This window comes from Pteropus alecto, unplaced genomic scaffold (genome assembly GCF_000325575.1).
Source record: "Pteropus alecto unplaced genomic scaffold, ASM32557v1 scaffold88, whole genome shotgun sequence".
Lineage (NCBI taxonomy): Eukaryota > Metazoa > Chordata > Mammalia > Chiroptera > Pteropodidae > Pteropus > Pteropus alecto.
In genome coordinates, this window is record NW_006494611.1 from 19953048 (window position 1) to 19978387 (window position 25340).

Genomic DNA, 25340 nt, shown 5'->3' on the forward strand with positions numbered 1-25340 from the left:
AGTATATCTTTCCAAAATAATCAGTTGAAATTGAACACTTGATTAGTGCCAGGTTGTGAGATAAGCTTTTTATTTACATTCTTTCATTGAATTCTTTGAATTAATATCTATTATTGTTATCCTAACTTTCTAGTGAGAAATTTGAGGCTCAGAGGGATTAAGCGACTTCACAGAAAGCTCTGGAGTCCAAAGCTTCACTGTCAGTCAGCAGCAGACAGGATTTGAACCCAAGGAATCTATTTCTAGAATTCATTTTTTTAACCCTAGAAATACTATCTCTTGACTACAGTTTTGATCTTGTTATGGCCTTGGTTTTAATCTGGAAATGTGCATGAGTAACTTTGTGAAAGTATTCCTTGTTTATGTTACAAATGGAAGGCACTCAAAACAAGAAAGAAATATTCCCTTTAAAAACTGCGTCTGAATCTTCAGTTTGTAGTTGAACCATGGGTTATAAAATACATAAACTGTGAGATTTTAGGCCCTGTCATAACTTAAAAGCAATAACAAAACCTCTTCTGTCTGCAACAACTCTGAATAGCATAAATTCTTTCTGTGTACCATGTTTATCACACCATATAAGTGTGCTATGGAAAACCGTTTTACCGTAAAATCCTTCAGCATCATAGATCTGCATATTTGGACAGCTGAGTTTGCCTTTAAGTCAGCATGACCAAATCTGCCTATGTAGCAAAGTCACAACCATTCAGAGCTAACACTAGGACATTTAGGTACCATTAGTGTTCTATTGGGAGTCTCAAGTAACACTGGATCCATTCAGGGGACGGAAATGTTGAAAGATGATCTTTAAGGCACAGGTGAAATGGCAAATTATTCCTTCCCTAAAGTCAATAATTTTTCCATTTGGTCAAGAAATACTAGCTATTTTTGCTCTTTTAACAATTGGTTTTTAATGTGTTATATTTATAATTTACAATTATACATAATTTGTAGTTTATATAGAGGTATGTTAAAATAATGCCTGATTTCAGCTAAAATCACTAGCCTCATTTGTATGAGTCCTTTATTATTTAGAGGTCTTAAAAGGATTTACTTAAAAATGTTTGTGGCTTTTAAAATTTTTAGTTAAAAATTTTTAGCAATGTAGAAAATATTATTTAGAGAGGGAGCTTGAATTCTATTTTCTTACTACAATTAAATTTTGGGGGAAATTACTAATTAAGGAAAAGTTTTATTGACAAGATGCCATTAATTTTCTCTTACCAAATGGGATACTGCACTAGAGCAGGGGTCCACCAACTTTCTCTGTAAAGGGCTTGATAGTCAATACTTTTATCCCTGAAAGCCTATCCAATTCTGCCAGGTTGTCACACAAAAGCAGGCACAGGCAATATATAATGACATGAGAGTGCCTGTGTACCAACAAAACTTTATTTATGGAACCTGAAACTTGAATTTTACATACTGTGCATATGTCACAAATATTATTCTTCTTTAAATTTTTTCAACTATTTAAAAACATGAACCCCATTATTAGCTCACTGGCCACACAAATAACAGTCCCAGGCTGCTTCAAACCTGTTGTTCCTTTAACCTTTACTATATTATTAAGTGGCAGCTCTATCCAATCTCTTCTCCTTCATCCTCCACCTCAAATCCATCAGCAAGTGTATATATCTCTGCTCTTTCTAGAATCCTCTGCCTCCTCGCCACCACCTGTTCATGCCAACACTCTCTCACTTAAACCACATGAATTCTCAATTGACTTCCCCATCCTCTTTCCTCAACAATCCATTTTCAGCAAAACATCTTGAGTAACCTTTTATAAGTCAGAAATTCAATGATGTCACATATACAGGAGGTCCTCACTTAATGTCATCAGTAGGTTCTAGATGTAAAGCAAAATGATGTATGACAAAACCAATTTTACCACAGACTGATGTAAACAAGTTAAGATCCTACAGCATCTCATCAACGTTAAATCAGAACATTGTAACACAATGTTATTTGACGACCTGCTGTACTAGCTGCAATCTTTAGCAAGTTAACTAAAACCTTTAAGACTTAGTTTTCTTTTCTATAAATAGAGAGAGGAATTATCCATGGTTCTGTGGTTTGATGTGAAGATTAAATGATTAATGATGTTAAAATATTTAATATGATGCTTATAATACAATCCCTATGTAATGAACTGGTGCTTATTAAATGTTAGTTGCTATTGTCATCATCATCATCATCACTCCCCTAATTAGAATAGATTCCAGTTAGAATAAATCAAAATGCCTTACCTCCTAGGCCTTGCATGATCCACCTGCCTCTTCTTGCCTGCCTCAGGTCTAGAGTTCTTTCTGCCTCAGCCACTCTGATCTCATTTTAGATCCTTGTGCATGCCAAACTCTTTAGGACCTTCACACACCTGCTCCTTACTCCTCTTCTTATAATTGGATTTTCAATTTAAATGTCACTTCCTCAGTGAGGGCTTCCCTGACTGCTCATTTTAAAATTGTTCCCCACAAATTTATACCCAATTCAATCATAGAAGTGTGTTTGTTTCCTTTATAATAATTTCCACAAGGGACTATTAGTAGTTATTTTCTATATTCCTATTAGAATATAACCCCCAGGAGAGACAGGCTGGCCTCTTCCTACTCTATGCAAATAGTGGACTTCAATAAATACTTACTGAATGAAACAAAGAAAAATGAAACCTCAGAGTTATATATTGATTTTATCTCAATTCTGATACATCCTTTTAAATCCAGTGGAAGCTAAATTTGGATGGTCAATTAGTGGGCTCATTCATTCTTCTGTTTGTTCAGCAAACAGGTATCAAGTGCTTTCTGAGTTAGGCCTGTGCAAGTAATAGAGGATCAAGAACATTGGTAATTGCTTTTAAGGAGTTTGTACATATTTGCATAAGTTGTTATTTAAAAGTATATATCAAAATATATTTATCAACAAGTCAATATCTTACTTTCCTCCAGGTTTAAGTTTTTATTTTCTTTTTCATCAAAGCATTCATCATATAGAAGAGATGTCTAACTGGCACCATCAGTTGTTCAATAAACATTTATTGAATATGTGCCAGTTAGTGTACTAAAAACTGATATTCTAATTAGATTTCTTTTTCCTGCTATACTTTACTAAGGAGAAAGAAGAAAATGTCACCAAAATCAATTATTGGAAATTCTAGTTTGGGGTTTTTTTTTGTTTGTTTGTTTTTTTAAGTTTGCAGATTGTGTCTTGGGATCAGCATACATGTGTCATGTTTTCTTCCACTTTCTGTTTGGACAGCAATTCTCATAGGAATTCATGGGTACCTGAGATACTGCAAGGTCATTGGTACATGGGAAATTCTGTTTTATTCAGTATACTTCCTAAGGCCAGGAAGTATACAGACATATCTTAGGGAAAGTTTTCAATATTATTTAAAGAAAAGTATTTCTGTTTTTAAAGAGATTAAACTTTTGTGATCCAAAGGCCAACCAACCTCAGATACCTATCTATCCCCTCCATACTTCAGATCTCTGTATTTCTCACAAGCTGTCTAAATAGAGGTTTTGTTGGAGGCTTAACCCTCACTTGTTTATTAATTTTCATTTAAAGATTGTGCATCCATTTAGAAATTGCTACCACTACACTTTCATAATATATGGTTAATTCAGAAAGAGAGAGCAAGTTCCTACTGAATAATCTTTATTAAACATGAGAAAGCTAGCCTTTGAAACTCTTCAAATTAGTAAAAACCAAACATTACACATGTCTGTCCTGTTAAGATAAACAAACAAACAAACAAACAAACAAAAACACTCAGGTGTAATTTGTTAGTTAAATAGTATGGGCATAATGAACATTAATTTGGAAATTGAGAGGTATGAATGTAGTGGTGTGACCTGCCAACAACTGTGTGATCTGTGGTGATTTAATTTTTCTTGACGCAGTTTCTTTATCTAAAAATCAGAAAATATTGACAGGATCTCTATAAATCTTATATTTCTAGAAGTATTTTTTTTTCTGTTCTGTGATGGAGAATTAAAAGGTAATATGCACTTTCTGCTCACCCAGTCTAGCTTTTCTCGCTCTCCATTCATAACATAGAAGCTGAGGAGAGCAAGTGAGAGAAAATGTTACAAGGCAGAATTATCTTGATTTGCATGGAACCTCATGGATCGTTTCCTCTCCAACTAGACTTTTAAATAAGCTCACTCCAAGTTTTAGTTTCATTTTTTATTATGTTATAACTGAATTTTAGTGTGAAATCAAATTTTAATATGGCTTCTGATAGAGACGGTCTTAAAGGGACTGTAGTTTTTTTCTTAAAAAAAAAAAAATCAAGTTTACCTTCAGTTGAAACACTGCATGAAAATTAAATACAGTTTTTAAAATGCCTCCAGGGTGATTTTTTTCATAATAAGAGCAAGTTGGATATAGATGGGAAAGCTCACAAACTCTGAAACTACTTTATCTCATTGGCCCTGAGGGCCACTGTATACACGAAATTTTACACACAAGTAATACATTTTTGCATTGAAAACAAATGAATTTTCAAGTAGCTGAACAACTATCATGAATCAGGTAATACGTAAGACACAAAGGAATGGAATATTAGTCCTATCCCTCAAGCGGGTTTAATTCTTTCTTTGTAGTAGTTGTCTATTTTGAGAAGGGAGCAAAATCTGTGGACACGTAATGACTTAATGAACTGAATGCAGCAAACAGCAAATAAGCAAATGTCTCATCTCCTTCTGCTGTTTAGTAAATAGTTTGTTCTGTTTTTTTAATACTCTTCACCAGAACTTAAGCATTCATGACACTAACTTTTCAAAAACACACAATGTGCACAAATCTTAGCTGCTTTTTAGTGGAACTCAAGCAAAAAATTTGAAGCCTTACATAAAGAAGAGACCGTTTTAATATAGCAGCAATGCATTTATAAAATCTTTAGAGCAAATTCAGAGATGGGCATATGATATACTTTGTGGCTCATGAGGAAGGGAAACCCAACTTTCCCATTGGACTTGTAGGGGCTGTGGAGTGTGGGGTCATGCAAGCAGCTTAGTGACATCTTGTTTCTGGAAATGTCACACTCATTCTATGAATGGGGACAGAACACTGACTTAGCAGTGAGAGAGACTGAACAAAGGGCAATGGTGACTTCAGAAGAGCACGCCACCTACAGAGCAGGGACAAATCTTTTATGTAGTTGTCTTTTGGAATTCACTTTGTGTTCTTACCTCTATGTAAATGGCTCTGTTATAATTAAATAACTTATAAGTAATAGTAAACATACACACATTCAAACTCTCAATGTTTACAAAGAATGCTGTCCAAAAATTTTTAAAGGAAAAAATGTATTTAGGACATTCATAAGAAATAGCTTTTTAGAAAGTAAATTTACGTTTTTAAAAAGAGAGTACTTTAGGACATAGTCATGGATTGAATTTGATGGGTACCTAAGATAAATAAGCCTTGTTTTCTCAAAGTCTGATTAACAGATGGAATACAGAGCCCCTTGGATGTGCTGGCCATTCTGTTGGGTGATGAAGACACTAAGTTGCTTAACAGCTCTTCTAACCGCTAGAAGCCCCACCCTCTGCAAATGTGTATAAATACACAAACTTCCCACATATGAGAATCCAAAAGTAGCATGGAGGAAATAACAGTTCTGCTGGGAAAAAAAGAAAGGAAAGAAAGAAATAAGATTTAAGATGTGTTCCTAAGGATGTCCCTTGGATATACAACTCTCACTGCTCTCATTTAGAGAAAAATTCATAGCAGCATGAAAGTGTGCAAATAGTAAACACTATGCACAGTAATTTCAATGCATGGGCTTTGAAATATATAGAGTGACTTCTGAGGAGTCACCGCCATTTTCTAACACTCAGTTTCTTCACTTGTAAGATAAAATTCACACACGCCCCCCTCAGAATTTCGGGTAAGATCAAATGAGTATGTATGTAAAACACTTTGTACAATGGCTACTCATGCAATGAGTACAATAAGTGTCCAAAATTATTTTTACTTGCTATAAAAACTCTAGCTATAGGTATAGAAATAGAGTATTTAGAGATCTTTACACAACCCTATGAGACTAGAGCATGAAGTCTGAATAGACAGGCCATAAAGAAAGAGTCCAGTAAGAGGTCACACTGCAAAGGTCCTTTAATGCTCAGAAAAGAATTCGAACTTGCTGCAAATGCAGTGGATAAAACACCTAGCCTTTAGAGAGGCAGCTGGTATGATCATGTATTTTAGAAAGTTAATTCTAATGACAGTAAAAAGAAGATGTGGAACAAATTACTTATTAGGACTTTCACTGAGGGAGCAGTTTGTGCTACGAAAGCAGAATAGTCTTTGTAATTTGTAAGTCATTTTGAATATTGTTATATTTATTAGTTATATATTTTATAAGAATTCCAGCATTTATTTGGTATGATTTTTATGTTAATATATTAACAGAAATCTATGCTAAAACATTGCAAGTACGATGATGCCATTTTCAAGAAATGTATTACTCTAAATGCAAAGTTTTATTTTGAAGCTGACTTGCCAGGAGCAAACTATCTTGTAAAGTAGGGTACACAGGTATTTAGATTGCGAAAGAGGCAAGAAACTAAAACTATTTGCTTTTGTGCACTCAGGTCAGTGTACTTTAAATTGTACACATTTCCAAAAGTGAAAAGAGAAAATTACATTTTCTCTTTTCACTTTTGGAAATGACTGAAAATATTGTTGGTAGTCATAAAGTCATGTATTTTTCAGAGAAAAATAATCTCATAAAAATTTAAAATAATTTGAATGGATAACCTTAAAATAGAAAATATAGGTTATAGAAATTAAAGAATATATTAAAGTACATTTTTATAAAAGTTGGGGTAGATAGAAACATAAGTTTTGGTTCCTATCTAATTCAGAATAGCAACAACAGAAAAGCAGATTACAGGATAAATATTGACTAGTTTTATTTAGATCTAAAAGCTAAAATGTATTTTATCTAATTGAATATCTGTTTTTCAATTAGTATTGATTTTAAATGTTATTTTATATTGGTTTTAGATATATAGCATAGTGGTTAGACATTTATATTATTTACAAAGTGATCCTGCAATTAGTTTAGTAACCACCTGGCACTTACCTACAAAAAGAATCGCAAAACTGAAGAAGGCTCAACTTTCAAACAAACCTTGTACTTTTGTGTCCTCTAGTGGCAATTTGAAGAATTGACCTATCCTCATAGAATTGTTTAAGAAACTCAAAGTGGCTAAGGAGGGGAAGCCAATGGCATCTGAAACAAGGAAACTGTAACCCCTGAGATCCTAAGTTTTTCTCTTATCTCACCTAACTAAAGACAAAAGAAAGCTAACTGACTTTGGACAGTCTTCAAACTGCTTCCAAGAATGCAAAAGAACTATTGGTTTGGAAGCATAGGCAGTTCTGTTCAACATTCTTGAATATGTCTTCTTAAACCTTTTTCTAACATGAATTTACCAGGCTCACAATAGAAGCTTGACTTTCGTCCCAAAGGACTTATGCATGAGACACAAATGACAGTGAGACTCAGAAGCTGTGGGAGCCATTAGCAGACAGGCTCCTGGGCTTGGGATCCTTTGGGAAACTAACAGACAGCTAACAGAATGCTGGGAAAATAATGATGCTACCATTTCATATGTATTTCGCAAGATCCTCAAAATCAAATTACACTGGGAGAGCGAAGTATTTTGCTATAAAAATTTTAATTCAGTAGTCATAGATGGAATATCCAAATTGGAAAAATTTTTGTTTAATGAAATTATTTATTTTCTCATCTTCAACTTTCAACATTAGTTTAGTCCCAGAATTAGATGCAAGTCTGTAGAGCACCTTATAGGTTTTTATTTCTATTCCAAATGTGGTTGGAATTAGATACATTTCTGATGCCCTTTTTCCATGGTTCATAAAGAGAATCAAGCCTTTGGCTTTTATGTGATTATATTTTTTTCAAATCACTTCACAACCCTGTTATAATAATTAAATGAATCAAAATGTGTCTGAAGTTTCAAAATAGTTTTATTTACCCAGCAAATATGTAAGTATTTATATAATACCTTCAAAAACTTTTCAATTTGTCACAAATGAAAGCTTTTGTTTCCTAGGCAGACAATTCCTTTTAACAAGTGAGTTCAGATGCTGCACCAAAGTGAATTTAATAGCCTAGAGATCCTGTTTCACTTTCTAAGTGAACAGATCCTATAAATTGCATTCTATGTGCCATTCCACTTCCTGTCCTCAGCTATGGTGATGCAGAAAAACAGCTGTTGTGTGGGAACTGTTCAGAGCTGTATTTCTCAAACCACAGGTCATGGAAGGGTGGTTATGTAGGCTCTGTTTCCCTTTCTTCCAAAATAGTACCCAAGGCTGTTCTGACCTTGTCTCCTTCCACCTCTGTATCGTAAGCCTACTGGGGAGTGAGTTTATCCTACTTCCTTGCGTTGTATTTATTTTTAATTGGGGAGGAATAAATACATATCCTGGGAGAGGCTAGAGTTCTCTTGAGAGATTTGCTAGGTTAAAATATATGTATCTATATATATATATATCCATGGTCTCTTGGTTAGGAGGTTAGCATCCAAAGAACTTCGTAGTCTAGGATCTACAGCAAACCACATCACTCTGATTTTTTATATTTTAATACACTTTATTTTGACTCTAATCCTAAAAGATATGTAGAGAGATTTAAGTATTCAGCATGGTTTAATAGAAACAAGTAAACATTTATCTAGGTTTACAATTTCTCAAATGCCAAGGATTAAACAATATATGATGGGTTAACAAATATGCTGTTATACCAGATAGGAAAAGGCTGAAACAAGTTTCATTAGTGGCTTCATGCAACTGATGCAAATGTACTACCTAAAAAGTAAACCAGACCTCTCTGCCTTGTTAATAACTACTGTATAGACATCATCACAAAAGATATTTTAATAATGACCATGTTGTTGGCCCTTTTCTTTCTCTTTGACTTATAATTTGCATGAAGAATGAAATCACTATTTTGTCTCTCATTTCACTGGCTTCCCTTAGGAAATGCACAGTTTAGAAAAATAAGTAGTTTTTCATATAAACAGGAAGAACTAGGGATTCTTAACAGCTGGTACCCATCAGAGGGTCTGCTCTTTCACTGGGCGTAGAGATCACAAGCACAAGGCCATGTAGAAATACCAAATCCAAGTAATTCAAGTAATTCTCATTTTTAAAAAAGTGACAAGAGGACAGACAGGCAGGAATAATTACATGTTTTTCAGGCTTCTGGTTGTTATATTTTCTTTTCAAACTTGCACCCTAGTTTGTCCCAATTCCTTTTTGACTGAGCACAAGATATTCACTTGTGTGAGTAGTTGCAATACAAAATTTTGGGTTTCGTCAGTTGAGTCAGTGTTCTTAACTTAAATAGAAGTAAATTTCCAAACAATTTTGGATTTCCTTTATTCCTTGATTTTATAAGTCTACCTTCATCACTCATATATATGTATATATATGTATATATATATACATATATATGAGAAATATATACATATACACATATATGTATATATATGTATATACATATATGTGTATATGTATATATATATATTTTTTTTTGGCAAAAATAGGTGATTACTCTAGATTCTTAAAAAATATATATCTAATTATTAGGATGCTTTTCCAAGATGAAGTCCCTTTTTGGTATCTTCCAAGTATTTGATGAGTAAAGAGGCCATTCTCATTTTCAGAGTCCTCCCATGAAATGCAGTTGTTCTTTATGAGTCATATCATCATTATATGTTAAACTAAACTTTTTAACCAAAATATAGTGTAATATAATAATTCTATTTCCCAACAGCCTCCTGAGCAAAGTATAAAAGATATCACCTATGTTCAGTCACAATAAAATTTAACAGGAGTTAGAGAAGCTACACATAAAAGGAAAATGATAGATCATCTATCTAAAAATGAAATAAAAATTAAAAAAAGGAAAACAAGAAGCATGTCCCCTTATGGGGCTTCTTTGTTTTCATGGTGAGCTTTTCTATAAGAAACACTTTCTGTCTGTGTTTACACTAGAGGTAAAGTGACTCATCAAACGTTTACATGTTTGTGTGAATAGATTTTTAGCGTGGAGGCTTTAATTAGCCATGTGCAACAGATTTATAAGCTTATGAGAATTGGAAAAGTCATGGGAGAATAAAATAAGGAAATTAACTGAAAAGAATGACAATGATTTAGCCAATTAGAAAATGTAATTATGATGTTTTCCTTAAGAATACAAACTGCCTGCATAAGCATTCAATAATCCTGTGAGTTTAAAATGCCTTGACTGATAATATAGAGTAGAACCAGGCACTCATTGAGGTAGGAAATGAATATTAGTAACAAATATTGCCAACATCTTACTTTACATATTCACTTATTATTCTCCCCCAATAAACTGATTGAATTTTTTCCCTGCCTACTAAGGAACAGCATAGTGCCTCAAGTGACCTATTAGAGGAAAGGAGGTGAAGCTGGGAGGAATCTCACTTTGCCCCTAACTGGCTAACAAAGTGTCGAATAACCAAGAATTGGCTAAAAAATACTCACCTTTTTATTTGTTATCTTTTTGTTAATCACCCAAGTGAATTTATATGTAATTACTGAGAGCCAAAGAAATTGCTACTTCTGACCCTCTTTGCTGTGAAATAGTGGGCATATTTATGATTATCCTCCAAGAGCAAACTATTCCATATGTCTTAAAATACTATAAAAGAAAGGAAGGGCGAGAAAAACATACATTTCTCATTTACTTTTCTAAATGGGAATTTAATAAATTTAGTAAATTCCTTTGGAGAGGAAGAAAGGCTGAAAGTTGGAAGGTCACCTTTAGGTCATATTTCTCAAATCACATGTTTTTGTAAACAAATAAGCAAAACAAACTCCATTTTTCTGGGATCCGTTCCAGTAACCAGATAAAAAAGTGACATTAGTTCCTCGACACTGCAGTACAAAGTCCAGAAGCCCGAGTCTAGTGTTCAAGGTCTTCTAGGGTATGGTCCCCAGTGCTGTCCAGCCCCATTGCTGGGCCAGTTATTTTCTAAGTGTTTTTCAGTGGTTTCCTGAAGGCAGTCGTCATCTACAAACTGTTGTGCTCCCACTCTGAGTGCTACATGTATTTTATTTATACCTTTTCCCCCTTTCACTTTTTTGTGATTGTCTTATAACTGGTCATTTACACTACTTTTCATCACTGCAAGGACCACATTTTATCCATTTTTGAGACTCTCCTTTCTACCGGTACCTCACTATTATCTATTTGATACTAGGTATCAAATATTGATTGAGCAAAATTATACCGATATCCTGTCTTATGTATTATAATCACAAAAAAAGAGCCTAAATCTTATAAAATAATTCCATAACATTGGAATTGGTCATAACAGTTATTAACTAATACTCTTATACACATCCCCTAAAGCAGATATGGGCATAAACTCAGTGAGTGCAAAGATGCTATGCAAATGACTTATGGGAACAGACTCTTTTCTGAAGGCATCTGATGTCTCTCTCTTTGAAGGTTAACCCTTAAGAAAATAAGGGAGATATAGTTGAGACCAATTTCTGGGGTACAAGAAGTATTAACTCATTTTTATCAATTAGCTGTTTGTTGAGATTCTTTTCAAGGGCAATTGGTTTTCCTCATTGAGATCAAATCCAACTTCTCTGTATGGTATATAAGGTCTTCTGTGACCTGGCACAAAACTATTGTTTTCATTCCCACTATCACACAAAGTTTTAACTAACTGCTTTGAGTTCTGTGGACATTGAGTCCTCTCATTCTTTTACATTACATGCTCACCCACCCCCTTCTTAGATTGCGCTTCTTCCCTTGTTCACTTGCCAAATTCCCAGCCATTCCTACTCAAGTGTCTCTTCCGTCATGCAATGCCAGGTGGAGATGAGTGCTAGGGGTTTGGGGATCGCCTCGCAGAGGAAGTGACACTTGAGTAGAGACCAGAATGTATGCAAGGAGCAGCATCCTCTGAGGGCACAGAAACAGCATGTATAGCAGCCCAGAGATGGGAGTGTTCTTGGCATATTTGAGGACCACCAGGAGGCCAACAGGGCTGGAGTACAGTCAGCCAGCAGCACAAATTGTAGTAAAGGAGGTGGGAAAGGGGTCCAGGGGTCAGGTCATATAAGACCTGTTAGACCATCATGGGATTTTTAATTTTATTGTAAATGCTAGAGCAATTGAAGAGTGAAGAGATGGAAAATGGCATGTTTTTATTTATGATTTTAAAGGGCCACTTTAACTCTTTGTATAGGACAAAGCAGAAGATTCTAGAATGGAGCAGACAGAGCAATTAAGAGGCTATTGCAGTCTTCCAGGTCAGAGATGATGGTGGTTTGTAATGGAATAGTAGCAGTGGAAGATATGAGAAATGATTGGTTTGCAAATATATTTTAAAGGAGAATTGACTACATTTGTTGATGAGTAAATATGGGATTGAGCAAAAGAGAAGAAGCAGGGAAAACTTTATGATTCAGTCTGATTTGGTGAATGATGATTCCATTTATTAAGATGAAGGAAGACTAGGAGAGACAGTTGAAGGCTGGCAGGAGTGGGGTGGTGATGGCTAAGGCAGGAATCAAGATTAAGTTTGGATCGATTTTAAAATATCCTCAGTACGCTGAGGAGACACATGTAGCATCTCTTTCTAATACTGTTTACAAAATGTTTGATGATCTTCCTTTTTAAACTGATTATTTTTCAGTCATTGGAAGCAAGATCTAAACTGGGACCACTCTAAGATTGTAAAATCAACTTAAAGCAAACACTGCTGTAGAGATTTGAATAATTCTTTCCTCTTCATCCTGAGGTAGAAGCCCCCTCGCCCACCCACCATGACACTGAAGATTTTGGTTTTATTTCCAGTCTCTAACACTAGTAGGCATCCAGCGTTTCTTGAATGAATGAATTGAGTCACAAGAGGAACTTGGTAAGGTGGACCTATCAGTATTTAAGAAAGAACATTTAAAAGTAGTTGTTGTTACCATTAAACATGAAGTAGTAGAGCAGATACACCTCTGAGAGCAAATTTTCTAAAAATATGTATAATTCCCAGTTAACACACTTGTCTTCTACATTCTTGCTTATTTCTCACATTGTCTCAAAAAGAAGGAGAAAGTATAAGTCTTTCTCAGGTCATTTGTCTATACCTATCTGTAGCCCTGCTCTCATTTGCTACTTTGGTTCATGGAAAGGAGTTATGGAGATAGGGCAAAGGATTGGTTAATGGAGGAGCTGTCACAGGAAGATAGTCCATTTAAAAATATTCACATGGAGGGTTATTTAAGCAAGTTTTCATTGTGTTAAATAGTTGAGAACATGCAACAAAATCCAATTCAAATAAGAATAAGTAAACTCAAGAACCAAAATTAAAAATCGATATCCAGCAGAAATCAGCAGTGGTCACAAATATATCTTGGGTACCTACTATTGAGTGAACTGTTAGAATAGAGAGGGATATAAAACATGACCCTTGTTCTCAAAGACTAAAATGCTAAGTTAAATATACGTACCACAGTACATGGTGAGAGCTAGATTCCAAACATGGCCTCCAGAATACCTGCTGGCATTCACATTCTTTTAAAGTCTTTTTCCACACTCAGTCATGGGTGGCCTGTGATCAATAAAATGCTGTAGAGGTGACATTGTGTAATATCTGATGCTAGGCTATAAGAGTTCCATCTTGCTTTTTATGGCCTTGTTCACTTTGGGGTAAGATATATCATGCATGCGGAAACTCAAGAAGACTGTGAAGAGGTAGCCAGGCTTCCTGTCAATATTTGGTACCAACTTGATAACCATGTAAATGGAGCTACCGTGGAATGTGATCCTCTTGCCCCAGTCAAGTCTTCAGATCACTGTAGCCCCAGCTGATATCTTAACTGCAACCTCATGAGTAACCCCAAGACAAAACTTCCCATCCAAGTCACTCTGGGACACCAGATCCATAGAAACTCTAAGGTAGTAAATGTTTAAAACAACAAATTGTTTTAAACCAGTAAGTTTGGGATAGTTTGTTATACAGCATTTAATAATTAATACATATTTTAGTTCCTGGAAATTTGGTGCTTCCATAACAAACCCTAAAATGTGCAGGAAAAAAATGGAATAGGGAGTTGGTCAGAAGCTGAAAGAATTTTGAGGCTTTGAGGACACTGCTAGCAAGAGTCTGCTGGACTTTGATGAGAATGCCAATGAAGATTTAAAAGTGAGGAAAATTAGAAAAATTGAAAACCAAAGGAAAGGGGACCTTTTGTTATCTAGTGTCAGAAAGTTTAACAACACTGTCCCCTGTGGTGACATGGAAAGCAGAAAATGTGGATAATTTAGCTAAAGAGTCATGTTCAAGGCAAAGTGTTGAAGGTGCAGCTTGCTTTCTTGCTGCTCATGAAAAATGTGATGTGAGATAAATAAGTTAAATCAAGGAATATCAAACATAAATGAACCAGGATTTGCTAGTTTAAATAATTCTTAGCCTCTCCAGATGTCAAACAATGCTAAAATTAGAAATGGCTTCCAGGCAAAAATCAAATTCAGGGCATTGTCAGGAAAATAGGATATAAATACAGAGCTAAAATTATGGCTGTGAAATCTTTTGTTATGACCTCAGAAATATTTAAAGTACTGCCTCAGAAAACTATTCAGGCAGACATGGGGTTCCTGATCCACTTAAGGGTGTTCCTCAGCAGTCTCAGAAGGTTAAGAAGAATTTATGTCAGAGATTTGTGGATATCACTTTTTTTCTCCTGGAATGAACTCCAATAGGATTCATCAGAGACCTACAAAATTGTTAAGAAGATATTATTGACCAAAAATTACCAACTTGGCTTGAAAATAACGGAGGCAGCACAAAATAGAAAGAGTTCTTTGTAACCTCGAATTTCTTTAAGCAGAGAGCAGAAAGTGTTTCTTCAACTTCAAAAATGGGCAATCTTTTACAGAATAGACAAGATAACTTAGAAAGAGGACACAACAACCCAAAAGGCAAAAGCAAAAGCTACAGAGAATTAATTCCAGGCCTTTAGTCCTAATTAAGTCACTGTATCCTAGTATGGACCAGTGAATATGTGCATTTGGGAAGAATTAAAGGATAGATAAGTTTTCTCTTTAATTCATATAGCTTCAGATTTAAAACTACACTCAAAGAGTTGTACTTGAAGATTTATGTTTGAGATGTTTTATCTACACTTGGATCTGACTTAAGTAATGAGATTCTGGGTTTTGAGCTGATGCTATACATGGGGTGAGTGAGACATTTGGGGGATTTGAGTGAGTACATTTTGCACATGGGAGCAATATGAATCATTGGAGACCAGAGGTCGGACTGTAGCAACCAGCCTCTAAGGTGGCTTCCAATGATCCTCACCTCCTAGTATCCCTTTGTAATCTCATCTCACACTGAATTATTGCTGCTCATGTGACCAATAGAATACTGTGGAAGTAACTGGTGTGTGACCAGTGTCTGGGTCATAAAGACTTTGTGGCCTCTGACTTACTCTGAAATTACTTGCTTTTGTGGGAAGCCGGTCACCATGTTGTGAGGACACTCAGGCAATTTGTGAGATGCTCACACAGGGAGGAATGGGGACCACCTGCCAACAACTAGCACCAACTTGCCAACCATGCGAGTGAGCTGCCTTGAAACTGGATTCTCAGTTCTAGTCAGACTTCAGATGAATGCAAGCCCCAAGACAGAACTTCCCAGCTAAGTTACTCCCTGATTCCTGACTCAAAGAAACTATAAGATAATAAATATTCCTATTTCGAGCCAATAAGTTTGGGGATAATTTGTTACACAGCATTAAATCCCTAATATTTAAACTTTATTAAAATATAATATAAAAACATTGACTAAATATGCTACAATAAATTATATTTCAAAAAATAAGTCAATACATTTTTATTTTTTATGTATTTTGTTTTCCTACTAAATATTGAAAATTATTTGCATCGCAGCATATTTCACTGTATTAATTTTATGCCTATAAAACCTAAAAATAGAAAATTTATTAAATATTTAAAATGATCATTTAAAAATATTATTTTGAAATTAAAATCTGAATGTGAGTTGTAGGTATTAAGTCATTAATTTTTAAGGAATATGAGTATTTGCATAGATATTCACTAAGTGAAGAAATCAATAAATGAAGAAGTGTAACATCAGATTTTTTAAATTTAATTCACATACAAAAAAGTGACAAGATGATAAAGTGGTCTAAAATGAGGCCTTTTAAAAATTAATAAATATTTATTGAATGTCTACTATAGCTTAGAATTTCTAAATATTGTGATAAATGCAAAATGCAAAATACGACTTTTTTTCCTTAAAGTAGTTTTTTTTTTTTTTTAAATCAGAAAGCAAAAAGCAAGTAAATACTAAAAAAATAATAGAGCTTAAGGTAGACTTTTGTGGTGTTGGATTAAGTCCTTTCAAAATTGGAAATGCTAGAGAAATAAAACTGAAGAAGAGTTCATTAAGTGTTCATGAAAAAGATTTAGATAAATGTCACCTTATTTTTGTTGGACTTTGGAGTCTGGCGAGGGTGGAGATGAGAATATTCAGTCACCAGTTACTTGCCCAACTCCCAGAGTCAGGGGAATTGTGTGGATGGTAGGAAGGCCTTGCCTTCCAGTAAAGAGTCCTTGATGTTCCATTAGAGTAATCCCTTTGATGACTCATAATCTATGCACCAGTAGGGGTGATCCCTTTTAAGAAGTCAGAATAGTTCACCCATGGGAGCAGCATTTTATTCCTCTGTGAAAAATAAACTTGCTTCTGCCCTTCCCCTGTTATTCACTGCTACACACGTGTCTCCAGGGAAGAATAAGGGTATACAAATAAATGATTTTTAGTGTCCCAATGATCTGAGTGAGCCAAAAGTCAGTCACTTATTCGTAAACTCCAATCTCACTATAATAATGTGATTTGCTACCTAGATTCATGATCTTTGCATTTCGCTACCTTTCACTTTCTTAAAAGTATTTACTTATATAATTTTTAATATTGAAAATATTAAAAAAATCAGACTATGATACTTTCTGGGTAGGCAAGTAAATGGATATAAAAACATGGATAGTAAGAATCAGAATGATTTATATAGTACAGGTTCTAGAGTCAGACTGCCTGCCTATAAAGTCCTGTATACTCCTTATAAGCCATGTGACCTTGGAAAGTTAGTAAACTGTCTGCATTTTAATTTCTTCAGAGAGGGATTATTCTTTATGAGAATTAAATGACAATGATTGTAAAGGGTTTAGAATAATGACTATCACATATTATGCGCTCATTAAATAAGACAGTTATTTGTGTTTGTTGATGTTGTTGATAGAAAAACATATTTCCTTATATTATTTAAGCTTTTGTTTATCCCAGTTTTGCCTTATTATATCATTATCTCAATGTATATAATCTCTTACTTGTCCTAGAGTCTAACCTTCTAGTCAGTCACTCTTTTGGAATTTTTGACATTTACTGATAGTCACAATGACTTGTCATTATTCTTCACCGATCCCAACTATTCACTGTGCACGAGAGCATATCCTCTTTCTCTTAAAGACTTTACCCCCGAAATTCTTCTGTCTTCTACTATAACAATCTTTCCCTTTTTTTAATTTTGAAAAACCAACCAAAAAACAAAAATCCTTGATCTTCACATCCCTACTCTCTATCTACTGATTCATTTCTTTGTTCCTATCTAAGAAAATTGCTTAAAATATGTATAAATATATATATCTCACTATTTCCTCACCTCCCAGTTTCTCCTGAGGCTTTTATCCCCACCAAAGTCTCTAGTCAGTGGTTGATTCTCATTTCTTGTCTTATTTAATCTCTTGATAGCTTTGACATAATTGACTTCTTTCTCCTTCTTGAAACATTTTCTTCACTTGGCTTTTAGAACCCAATATTGTCCTGGTGTCCTTTCTTCTCCATTAGCTGTTTCATCTCTGCTCCTCTGCTGGTTGCTCCTGATCTCTCTTACTCTTCAGTGTTGGTGTGGTCCAGAGCTGGATCCTTGAAATCTTCTCTGGCTGTCTTTTCTTCTCTGATGATCTTGTGTAGTCTCATTGCTTTCAATACCATCTACATGCTGGCAACTCCCAGATTTACATTTCTAGCCCAGATGTCTATTTTGAACTTCAGACATCCAGCAGCCTACTTGACAAATCCTCTTGGATAAATCATACATATTGCAAACTTAAAATATCAAAACTGAACTCCCACTCTTCCTCCAAACCTGCTTTTCTTACAGTTTTCTCTGTTTCAATAAATAGAACTCCATCTTTCATGTTTTTGAGGCTCGACACTTTGGAATCATTTTTTTTTTCTTTCACTCATACCTCACATTCATGAAACAGCAAATCATATTAACTCCACCTGCAAAATCTATCTCCAAACCAACCACTTTGCATCACCACCTCAATGCAAATCATATCTTTCCTCACCCGGATTATTGCAATGGCTTCTGATTTAGCCTCATATTTCTGCCTTTGGCCACCTATTGTCTATTTTCAACCTAGAAGCTATAAAAACAGACTCTTCAAGACCCTATAATAGTTTCCCTTTCACTCAGAGTAGAAGTCAAATCCTTGCAGTAGTCTACAAGGTCCTAGGTAATTTTCACCTCTCCCACCTACCACCTTGCCCCCAATCTCATCTCTTCCTCCTCTTTTCAGTCTTTACACTATTCCAGCCACTATAGCTTCCTCAATAATTGTAACACCTACTGGATACAATCCTGCCTCAGGGCAACTGCAGTTTGTTTCCTCTACCTAGAATAATCTAACTCCAAATAGATCCCTGTGGTTCACTCCTTCAATTCCTTTAGACTGGCTAAAATGTCTCCTCAGTGAGACCTTCTCTAATCACCCAAGTTAAAATTCAGTCCTCCCAACTCCTGTTCTAGTACTCCTTTATCCCCCTTTCTTGCCTAATTTTTCTTCATAGCACTTACAATTTAATATACACGTTTTACTTGTTCTTTGACTTTCTCCTCCATCAATATGTAAGCCACATGAAGGCAAGATTTTTTTTTTTTTTGGTATATTTTGTCCACTGCTATATCCACAGCATCTATAATAGTTGCTAGCATATGTTTTTGTTTTAATTAATAAGTTGCTAAAAGTAGTTTATGATATCATGGAACTACCTGATTCTGCTGAAAACATAAAAATTTAGATTCCATTTTGATTATAATGTTCAGGTTGCTTAAACTGTCTGAAGTGAATTCAAGGGCTTTTATTTCATCTTGTTTTAGTTGGTTCCAATTATTTACTATAGTGTTTTAGTACAACTGACTTGCATAATTTATCAGTCTCAAGACAGTTAGTTAGATTGGTAAATGCAAAAATGATTACAACATTTTCCTGGAATCAGTTTGTCTCTCACAGCAGGATTATTCTGTTATTAACCTGGGGATAATTGCTGTCACTCTTAGCCACTTGGTTTTTATTTTAAAACATGCAGGGCAAAGAAGATATGTAACCAACACTGTACTTTGTGGTTTTAGGTCAATTAAAATATTATTTCCATGCTGAAAACTAACAACTGTAAAATGCGTGTCATTACCAGGTGTAGAATGGGTCAAACTTGCCCAGGCATCCCTTAAGGGTTTGAGTCATTTGCAGAGATGGCTGAGTCCTTGATCACAGGGTATCTAGTGAACATCATTTTCGTTGCACAGAGACTCCAGAGAGGGAGAAAAGACAAGAAAGAAACTTTGCCTTCTTTCAGGACTATTAGATACCTTGTATCTATCATAAAAATAAAGGTCACAATTCATGGGAGAAAAAAGATTGAAACTTTTATGACTTGAGTCAACATGGCTGTCATATCCTCAATTGAACTTAAGGTTTATTTTAAATTTCTTTGAAAGTGTTCAGAAGTTGTTCACTATTAGTAGATTCTATCCAGTGTTACAGTGAAGCAGACAGGAAAATACAAAATCCTAAATTATAATAGATCTTATATTTTGTTCAAGACACATAGTATAAGTGAGATAAGGGAATAGCTGGAGAATTTTAAAATTTGGTCCTTCAAGCAGTTTGACAGGATTGAAGATTTTTTTTTTTTATTACTGAATTGTAATAAAAGGAAAATAGTAAATGAAGGCAACATAAAGATAGAAGTTATTAACAAACTCCCCTCACACTATTATAAGATTTTCAGTTCCATCTCACCAGTAATGTCGATAAGGAAATATTGGTTATCTAATATTGCTAACAGTAACATCTAAGATTCTTTCTTCCCCTGAGGTAATGTATTCCATAATGTGCCATTTCATTACAGAGAATAAAATATATTCAGTTTAGAAATGATATATTTTGCAAATGGAAGGCAGTTTTCTTACAAGGAAGAACCTAGTACACTTAGTAAAATCAAAAAAAAACACAAATAATAGAAATATCTTTTGTAGACATCAAAGAATTATAGTGTTGCAATGATAAGTTGAAAACGAAAGACAGAAGTTTACCTTTTTCAATTCTTGGAGAAATAGCTCTGTGCATGTACCCAGTTATATTATTATTGTTTTTCTGTGGGTAATGAATGAGAAATTGTTTGGTAAGCAATGGAAAAAATGATAATTTACATGTTATTTCTTAACTTTATGTTTCTAATTTCAGATCTCCTTCCCCTTCCAGAGGAAGTTAGCGATGCCATAGCTTTAATGTCTGTTTTAGCTGCAAAACTCAAATGTTCACTTTCTGTTAGAAAATCTAAAGCAGGTGGTATACAATTTCTCGTGATTTGGAATTCTTTAAAGGCAAGTAAATTTGAAGCTCAAGTGCTGGTAGGTTAAGCTGAAGTCATAATCCTATGACATTTTCCTGAATAAAAAGAAAACCTTTCTTTTGTAATGCAATTGTCTGTGCAGCTGTAGCTATCAATTGCATCACTGCCATAATCATTATAGCCTCACTTTCATTAACTTGATTTAAAAATCCCCCAAATCTTTGTTTTGATTCTGATTTGGATTTTCAATAGAAAGTAAAAGATGTCAAATGAAGAGGTAGCAGCTAAACCAGGAATTTAAGCCACTGCACTGCTGATCTCAGAAGGAATCTGGTCTGGAAGGAGGAGACCTGAGCTAAAAGAAAACTAGTTCATGTTCTTAAACTCTTAAGGGATATCTTTTGACTCAGAAGCCCTGCTTTTCCCTGTGTGTCCCAGCTGGGCAAATGTTATTCAAAAATAATCAACTTAACCCTGAGAATGAGAAGCCTATGTTATAAGGTTCTTCTATAATGGTTCTTCTTCTTTATTTTTTTTATTTTTTTTTATTTTTTTTACTAGAAAGTTTTTTGTTTGTTTGGTTTTGGTTTTTTGTACTATTATTTTATTTTATTATTAGTTTCAAGTATATGGTACATTGGTTATATAATGATTCTTAATGCTCTTCTGTATATTTTCTGCTGGGTGTACGGGAGCAACACTGTTCTTCTTAACTAAATGAGATTATGTAAGAAGGCATGGTACAGTGCCAAGCTCGTAAGGAAGTGCTCAATTTTAGTGGAACGCATAGATGTGGAATGATGGATAACAATAGGATTATGCACACAATGAAAAATGTTTTTCTTGACCATGTCTTAGCTTGCTCTTGTGTGTCCCTGTCTAGAGAATTGTGGACCCTAGTCAAAATCCATATAAAACAGACCAGGCTCTTCAGGTCAGCATCGCTGCGTGGAAATGAATCATTGACAATATTTGCTAGAACAGATAGCAAAGAAACAACTGGAATGAGCAGATTCAAAAGACTTATCATGCCAATTCCATCTCAAAAACATTAGCTTTTTTATGAGTATTTTCCACTGACATAAAACATCCCCATGTGATGTTAATTGTATTGTATATTAACAGCATACTAATAAATTCATGTAACATGATGAAATGTTGCAGAAATGCTTTGATAGAACCTAAAAAAAAGAAAATGAATCTTCTGTGTACTTTCTTCTGTTGTCATTTGTCAGTAAAACGATAACGAAGGAATTTTCTCTCTCTTCTTTTTAATTTATTTTATCTTCAAGCTCACCTCTGGGAATGTTCTCAAATAAACATTACTCAGTGGGGTAAAGACATAAATCTTGTAAGGCCTTTATCAAAGGAGTATTTATAATTACTTGCCAAAAGCAAGGAAGAAAAGATCTGAAATTTAGCTTTTCCCTGCTAAAAGGCACACTTACAAATCTCTGGTCCAGAATGAGGCATCCACAGTTTCACCTGCATGTTCCTGAAGGAATCAATGCGATCCTTTGTGCCTCTGGAATTTGGCCAGGTCTTTGTACTGTTTCCCAATGAACCACCCTCAACGTGGCTTTAAGGAAGTGACTCACAACTAAGTGAGCCTCTGGGAAATGGGAGAGGGGTCTGTTTGCAGGACTGAGTCACTGAGTGGCTTCTCGGCAATTCTGATTTTGGCAAAAATTCATCCTGAGAGGACATCCTCAGACTTTCTGTGAATGCCTCTTGAGACTCTGTTTCAGGCATTTCCAGGCTCTGGATTACGATGATTGTTGTCTGACTCTGTATCTATTGCCTGACTGTGGCTAAGAGCATGGTGATGTATCATCTGTCTCCCACAAGCTCAGGGAATAGTTGAAGGTAAGGATCTTATGCTGAAGCAACATGACAACTTTGTGCTTTTCTTTCGTCCTTATGACAGCTCATAAATTCCATATCCCTAAGAGAGACACTCAGTAGAATTGTGAAAAGTATTAAACTTAAATTTCAAAAAGAGACCTTCATGACACCCCTTTTTAATAGGATGTCTAGAATAGACTGTAGAAATCCCATGCTTCATTCATCATATATACCATTATTTTCAGTTTAATTCAATTATTTGATAGCACCTGATTATACATAAGATGGTTCAGAAATTAAAAGGTGAAATATAGCACAAATTGCATTAGACAGCAGCAATACAAAGAGTTAACAAGGTCTACTGGGAGCATCATAAATCATCAATAGATCATGTTGAATAAAGAAATTTAATATTAGGGAAAGGAACAGAACATCAACTTTACGGCATATTTTCATACATATTCCTAAATTAATGTTATCTTTATATAATAATATCCCATTTATCTCTAGTTTGCTTGCCCGGCAACACTGCTATCTAGATCTTAGCCAAAGGAAGAAAAAAAGATAACTTAGCACAGCCCAAAATCCATGGATGAGAAAATCAGGCAATTAGTAATAACAAGGAAAAATACTGGCACACAGTAAAAACTTCATGAAAGGTAATCATTATCTTTTTATTATTTTTAGTGATTGCTTATAGTTTTGTTTTACATCCATTATCTCACTATTTACCATAACCGATAGAGTTGGTTTGGTTAACATGCCCATTAAGAATTTAAAGAAAACTAAGGCATGGAGAGATTTTGTAGCTTGTTCAAACTCATGCAGCCAGTGATTCATGGAACTGGGATTTTTCTGATGCCAACTGGCTCCAGAGATTACATTTTAATCATTTTGTATTATTGCCTCCTTAGATACTCACTGATTGCCTGAATATATTATAGGCACAATTCTAACAAATTTAGCTACCTGGTTTTATAGATTACAGAAAATGTATGTATCTGTGTCAGAAATGGAAGGTAAGACAAGCTCCTTGACTCTATCAAGAGAATACTTAAAAACTGAGCAACTAATAACAAGTATTATTCTGTAGAAGTTTTATTGGGGTCATCTCAAATAGAGACAACAACATAGTAATAGATTTTTTTAAATGATAACCTGGGGTCATCCTCTGAATGCTCTACTATGTTCAACAAATTATGCTTTAAATGGTTTAGAAAATAATTCATTCTAAAAATATTGATTCTCTAATTATTTTTTTTAATGCAGTGAGAGAAATCTATGTGATAATTAGACGGGATAAACTTCAATAATCTAGACAATGTGCTTCTTCATGGAACATCCCATTCCTTGAAGTTGTTAGATAATCAGAGTGTTACTTATTCAAGAAATAGTCACACTTACCAATATGTTTCAAAGATCTTGGATCAGAAAATATCCTGTTCAGCTTACTTACCTTAAAACTTAAACTAATGGTTGAAGAGTTTTCTTCTTGTCAGCAGATTCTTAACCCACGGTTATGTTAGGTAAGTCTCATTTGTTATGTCACCTAAGAAAAGTCTATCTAAACAAACTCTAGCAATACTCTAAACTATTGTATTTAAGAATAGACAGACAGTAATAGAATTCTACTTCCTGTATGTAAACATTGTCTAGACGAACATAAGCCCTACAATTGTAATGCTAGCTGCCTGAAACCTAAAACTGCAGTACAGTGTAATTCTTATTGCTGTTCATTTTTAAAAAACATCTTAGCTTTCCAATTAACCAGAAACACTCTAGAAATTAACACTCAAGTTTATGAAACTATTTCAAATCTTTTCTCTTACAAAAAACATATTTGAGCCTTTTCCCAGCTTCATGCATAGGCTGTAACACAATTAGGAAATTAAAAAAGTTAACTTTGTGCACGCCAAATCACTCAGTTGCATCAGAATCATCCTGTAGCCCATGTTGGTGCTTCGATTCTCCAGACTTTGGCAAGAAAGGCCTGTAGGAATCTTGTTTCTGAAATAATTATCAATATAACAGTGGATGCATAGGCACACGAATGTCAATGTATCTGCTTTTTAAAAGACAAAACTCCACAGATTGGCTGGCTGGCTTTCTTTCTTTCTTTCTTTCTTTCTTTCTTTCTTTCTTTCTTTCTTTCTTTCTTTCTTTCTTTCTTTCTTTCTTTCTTTCTTTCTTTCTTTTTCTTTCTATCTATCATCTATCTATAATCTATTTCCTATTAGGTTTCTTAAGTGGCATCTTAGTGTAAATAGTACCGAAGTATAATTTCATTACTATTGAAATATCCTTTGTAGTTTAGTAAAAATAGAGTAATCACTGCTAAAAATAGCCATATCTCTCAATTTTATATTGTTTACCTCATATGTTATATATTTTATATATTTACTTTGAAGTTTATGTTCTATCCATTTTTACTATGCCTGGTCAAATGACACAAGTACTACAGAAATAATACTTTGCGACTCCTTCAGCTTCTCACTCAAAAGGAGAGCCCACCCCTCTCTGCAGCCCACCCTCTGAGTTCCCCAATGTCCTTCTAGTTTACTGGACATCTGCTCATAGGTGCTGAGACACAGTACAAGTTTCTAAGACTCTTACATCCAGTTCACCAATGTCCTGTCCTGAAGGGGCAAAAGAAGGGTTTTCTATCTTTTATATGCAGTTCTGTTATGTCTGCAGAGTTACGACAGGATAAATCAGACTGAGAATCCAATCAGATACTGTCTG

The 25340-nt window shown here is 34.6% G+C and overlaps 1 protein-coding gene across 2 annotated transcripts in view; it reads left to right on the top strand.

The window, feature by feature from the left end:
• Positions 1-25340, top strand: part of PRKG1 (protein kinase cGMP-dependent 1) — a 1107428-nt gene that overhangs the window by 1025195 nt on the left and 56893 nt on the right. The window lies entirely within an intron of this gene.